Source organism: Chiloscyllium punctatum, chromosome 21 (assembly GCF_047496795.1).
Source record: "Chiloscyllium punctatum isolate Juve2018m chromosome 21, sChiPun1.3, whole genome shotgun sequence".
NCBI lineage: Eukaryota > Metazoa > Chordata > Chondrichthyes > Orectolobiformes > Hemiscylliidae > Chiloscyllium > Chiloscyllium punctatum.
The window spans coordinates 2,405,923-2,412,133 of record NC_092759.1 but is presented as its reverse complement, the minus strand read 5'-3'; positions in this window follow the sequence as shown (position 1 = coordinate 2,412,133).

The window sequence follows — 6,211 nt, the reverse complement described above, 5'->3', positions numbered from 1 at the left end:
TATTCATGTATTTGTCCAAATGTGTTTTAAATGTTGTCACTGCACCTGTCTCTACCATTTCCTCTGGCAGCCTATAAGGTCACCCCTCAGCATCTGATGTTCCAGGGAAAACAGCCCCAGCCTATTCAACCTCTCCCTGTAGCTCAAACCCTTCAACATCCTTGTAAATCTTTTCTGAACCCTTTCAGGTTTCACAACTTCCTGTAGCAGGGAGACCAGAATAAAATGCAGTATTCCAAAAGTGGCCTAACCAATGTCCTGTACAGCTGCAACATGACCACCAAACTCCTATACTCAATGCACTGATCAATGAAGGCAACACTTCCAAACACCTTCTTCCCTATCTTATCTACCTGTGACTCTACCTTCAAGGAACTATGAACCTTCACTCCAAGGACTCTTTGTTCAGCAACACTCCCCAAGGCCCTACTGTGAAGTGTATAGGTCCTGCCATTAGGAAAATGTTCCCAGTCTTACCAGGTCATGGGGTTACTCGGTCCTCAGAGAGGGAGTGAGAGAGAGAGAGAGAGAGAGAGGGGACTGGTATTGGTTTAATCTGAGGGTCACCACGCCCTCAGGTAAGTGGAGAGGTTAAGGAGAATCCTGCGCAGTAAACTCAGCCGATGCGGGAATTGATTCCACACCTCAACTCGTCTGGATGAGATCACTAATGTCCTTTTGAGACGGAAACCTATTGTCCATTTCCTGGTCTGGCCTACACGTGACTCCTGACCCGCAGCAATGGGGCTGACACTGAACTGCCTTCTGAAATGGCTGAGCGAGCCACTCAGTCAAGGGGCAGTTAGGGGTGGTATTAAATACTGGTCTGACCAGCAACAGCCACAATTTCTGAGTGAATAGAACAAGACTCTGTTAGAGGAAGGATGTTATTCAACTCTTAAGATTTACAAGGATGTTGCCTCAGTTGGAGGGTTTGAGCTACAGGGAGAGGCTGAATAGGCTGGGGATGTTTTACTAGGAGAGTCGGAGGCTGAGGGGTGACTTTACGCAAGTTTATAAAATCATCAGGGGCATGGATAGGGTGAATAGCCAAGGTCTTTTCCAAGGTAGGGGAGCCCAGAACTAGATGGTAGAGGTGAGAGGGGAAAGATTTAAAAGGGGCCTAAGGGCCACTTTTTTTCACGCAGAGGGTGTTACTTGTATAGAATGAGCTGCCAGAGGAAGTGGTGGAGGCTGGTACAATTACAGCATTTAAAAGGCAACTGGATGGGTATATGGATAGGAAGGGTTTAGAGGGATATGGGCCAAGTGCTGGCAAATGGAACTAGATTAGGTTAGGGTATCTGGTCCGCATGGACGAGTTGGACCGAAGGGTCTGTTTCCATGCTGTACAACTCTATCACTGTATTGCTTTGCCCCTAATGGCAGAGAGTCTGGAGTAAGTCCATCAATGGGAAAACTGCAGGTGATTTCCTGGTGGTGGTTCACAGCATGGAGATTGCCGCAGGTCATTCTGCGGTGTTGAAGGGGAGAGAAAAAAGAAAGTTTGTTGGGGGACCTCTTGTGACACAGTGGCAGTGTCCCAGCCCCTGGACGAGGGTGAGCCTGGATTCAAGTCCCAACTACTGCAGAAGTGTGAAGTAGCATTTTTCAACATGTTGGTTGGGAAAATTTTAAAGTCAATAAAGTTTTATTTTTAAATGTTTGGTAAGTGCATCGCAAGTGATTAAAAAGGTGTTTCGTATGCTTGCCTTCATCGTTCAGACCTTTGAGTACAGGAGTTGGGACGTCATGTTGGGGTTGTACAGGATGTTGGTGAGGCCATTTCTGGAGTACTGTGTCCAGTTCTGGTCACCCTGTTATAGGAAGGTGAATCTTAAACTGAAGAGATTTACCAGGATGTTGCCAGGTATGGAAGAGACACTAGTTAGGCTGAGACTTGTATCACTGAAGTGGAGGGGGTTGAGGGGTGACCTTGTAGAGGTCTATAAAATCATGAGGAATACAGATAGGTCTCTTTTCCCGAGAGTGGGGGGATTTGAAGACTAAGGGGACATATTTTTAAGGTGAGAGGAGAGAGATTTGAAAAAGACAAGAGGGGTAATTTGTGTACGCAGAGAGTGGTTCACATATGGAATGAGCCTCTTGAGAAAGTGGTGGATGTGGGTACAGTTACAATGTTTAAAAGACATTTGGATAAGTTTATGAACAGGAAAGGTTTGGAGGGATATGGGCCAGGAGCAAGCAGCTGGGACTAGTTTAGTTTGGGATTATGTTCAGCGTGGACTGGTTCGGCCAAATGGTCAGTTTCCGTGCCATATGATTCTGAGTAAAAGAGAAAGCAGTTGTGGTGCAGTGCTAGTGTCCCTACCACCGAGACGGGAGGCCCGAGTTCCAGTCCAAAGGGAGCACCTTTAATGAATTGATTGGGGAAAATACGTCAAGGGGAGAAATTTTAGATGGTAGTGCCACTATATCTGGGCCAGGAGGGCTCAAGTTCAAATCCCATGTGGCAGTTGAGTTGGTGCGGTCTTCACCCGCAATGTGATGTTCTTCCAGCAGGTGGTAGTGTTAGTCTCCAGTCGGCGCTGAAGGTAAGGTCTAATTCTCTTGGCTTAAAACCTCACCCTAAACATTGGGATCTCACACAGGCGTGCATTCTCCACAGTGCTGCATTCACCCTGGGACAGTTTACTCAGCAGACACCCTGGTACACCAATTGCTGCAGGGCTGTCATGCAGACAAAGCAGATAATTGGGAAATTTAGAGAATTAGACTGCGTATTCCGAGGGGTTATGGATTGAAATATTGAGGTGCCTCTTTCACATTACCACTTCAAAGAAGAACTTAGAGTCAGAGAGACATAGAGATGTACAGAACAGAAACAGACCCTTCGGTCCAACATATCCATGCCGACCAGATAGCCTAACCTAATCTAGTCCTATTTGCCAGCATTTGGCCCATATCCCTCTCAACCCTTCCTATTTCATGTACCTATCCAAGTGCCTTTTAAATGCTGTAATTGTACCAGCCTCCACCACTTCCTCTGGCAGCTCATTCCATACATGTACCACCCTCTGCATGAAAACATTGCCCCATAGCTACCTTTTAAATCTTTCCCCTCTCACCCTAAACCTATGCCCTCCAGTTTTGGACCACCCCACCCCAGGGAAAAGACCTGGCCATTTACCCTCTCCATACCCCTCATGAATTTATAAACCTCTATATCCTCAGCCTCCGATGCTCCAGGGAAAACAGCCCCAGCCTATTCAGCCTCTCCCTATAGCTCAAATCCTCCAACCCTGGCAATATCCTGCTAAATCTTTTCTGAATCCTTTCATGTATCACACATCCTGTCGAAAGGAGGGAGACCAGAATTACGCACAATATTCCAAAGGTGGTCCCACCAATGTGCTGTACAGACGGAACATGACCTTCCAACTCCTAAGTTCAATGCTCTGACCAATAAAGGTAAGTGTATGAAACACCTTCTTAGCTATCCTATCCACCTGCGACTCTACTTTCAAAGGACTACGAACCTGCACTCCAAGGTCTCTTTGTTCAGCAACACTCCCTAGGATCTTACCATTCAGTGTGTAAGTCCTGCTCTGATTTGCTTTTCCAAAATGCAACACCTCACAATTATCTAAATTGCACTCCATCAGCCAGCGCCCCCCACCCACCCATTTCCCATCTCACAGCTACTCCACAATTTAATAAGATCATATCTGATCTCATTTAGGGAGAGGATTGTTCAGCAGACCTGTGCTGATCCTGTCCTGGGGAGTGTTTGATGGGGGACTCTGTATCTAACCCCGTGCTGTCCCTACCCTGGTAGTGTTTGATGGAGGACAATGTAGAGGGAGGTTTACTCTGTATCTAATGCTGTGCAATCCCTGTTCTGGGAGTGTTTGATGGGAAATAGTGTAGAGAGAGCTTTACTTCTGTATCTGTTATACAGAATAACAGATACCCAGGAGTGAGTTACAGACTGAGATGTAATCAAGGGGTTCAGGGTGGTTTATGTACAGAATACCAAATACCTGGGAGTGGGTTACAGTCTGGAATCGAATCGAGGGGTTCATGGTGGTTTATATACAGAATAACAGATACCCAGGAGTGAGTTACAGACTGAGATGTAATCAAGAGGTTCAGGGTGGTTTATGTACAGAATACCAAATACCTGGGAGTGGGTTACAGTCTGGAATCGAATCGAGGGGTTCATGGTGGTTTATATACAGAATAACAGATACCCGGGAGTGAGTTACAGACTGGAATCTAAAAGTGAGATAACTGAGATATCTTACTCTCCACTCACTACACACATACATTTTCTCACACTCACAACCCCCAACCCAGACAGACAGACAGACAGACACACACACACACAAAGACCCACATGCACACGTATGTTTTGTGGGGTGAATTTGTACTTGCAGAGTTACATTGCACTTTGCTCAGAAACTGCATGCATTCATGTAGAACTCTGAGCTCAAAAACTGCATGAATTTATGTAAAACTCCGTTATCTCACTTTTTAGATTAGAATCAATCTAAACATCATGGCATAGACAGAGAACACAGGGGGCTAACACCTTCAACATATTGTCTAGCTATCACCATTGTTAACAGCTAACCCGAGAATGCAGCTTTTAAAAAAAGGATTTGTGATTTACACATGGAAGAAGTGAAACTATCATGGTATTCAAACAGACAAAAGACTTTACAATAATTTTTCAATGTATAATTTCAGTTACATCACATTGTAAATGTTTGCTATAAATTCTGTGTGTTAGGATTGAGCCCTCCACTATCACCTGATGAAGGAGCGTCGCTCCGAAAGCTAGTGTGCTACCAATTAACTATAACCTGGTGTTGTGTGATTTTTAACTTTGTACACCCCAGTCCAACACCGGCATCTCCAAATCAGGAGAAATTCAGCAGCATCTGGGAGGGACCCAGCTCCCGGGAAATCTCTTTGGACACAAACACATTCAGATCACCTTCCTCTGGGACTGGGACATCTCCCAAACTCATCCCTTCACTCCCACCCCCTTACTCTCCCCCAGGGTCAGTCACACTGAGACACCCTCTTACCCCCCCAAGGTCAGTCACACTGAGACACCCCCTCACTCTACAGGGTCAGTCACACTGAGACACCCCCTCATTCCTCAGGGTCAGAGACACTGACTCCCTCTCCCCAGGGTCAGAGACAGTGACTCCCCCTCACTCCCCAGCCCATGACGATTTGAGTGAGTGTGGCATCAAGGAGCCCTGGCAAAACTGGAGCCCACGGGTATCAGGGGGCAAACTCTCCGCTGGTTAGACTCATCCCTGACCCATAGGAAGATGGCTGTGTTGTTAGAGGTCAGTCACCTCAGCTCCAGGATATCTCTGCAGGAGTCCTTCAGGATAGTGTCCCAGGCCCAACCATCTTCAGCTGCTTCATCAATGACCTTCCCTCCACCATAAGGTCAGAATTGGGGCTGTTCATCGATGATTGCACAATGTTCAGCACCATTCGCCACTCCCCAGATACTGAAGCAGTCTGTGTGCCAATGCAGCAAGATCTGGACTGACAAGTGGCATTTCACATCATGCTACACCAATGCCAGGCAATGGCCATCTCCAATAAGAGACAATCTAACCTCTGCCCCTTGATTTTCATTGCTGTTACCTTCAGCGAATCCCCTACTGTCAACATCCTAGCAGTTATCATTGACCAGAAACTAAACTGGATTTGCCACATAAACACAATGGCTACAAGAACAGGTCAGTGGCTAGGAGTACTGCAGCGAGTAACTCACCTCCTGACTCCCAAAACCTGTTTGTACATTCTCCCAGTAGGTTTCCTCCCACAATCCACAAGGCACATGTCAGCATTGTGAGGGAATACAACCCACTTGCCCTGGATGGGGCAGCTCCGACAACACTCAAGAAGCTTGACACCATCCAGGGCAAGGCAGCCAACTCAATTGACCACCCTGTCCATAACATCCCTTCCCTCCCTCACTGACTCTCAGTAGCAGCAGTGTGTACCATCTACAAGACGCACTGCAGCAACTCACCAAGACTCCTCAGACAGCGCCTTCCAAACACACGATCACTTCCGTCTGGAAGAACAAGGGCAGCAGATACATGGGAGCACCATTCCCTGCAAGCTCCCTTCTGAGCCATTCACCATCCTGACTTTCCTTTAGTGTCACTGGATCAGAATCCTGCAACTCCCTCCCTAACGGGATTGTGTGGGT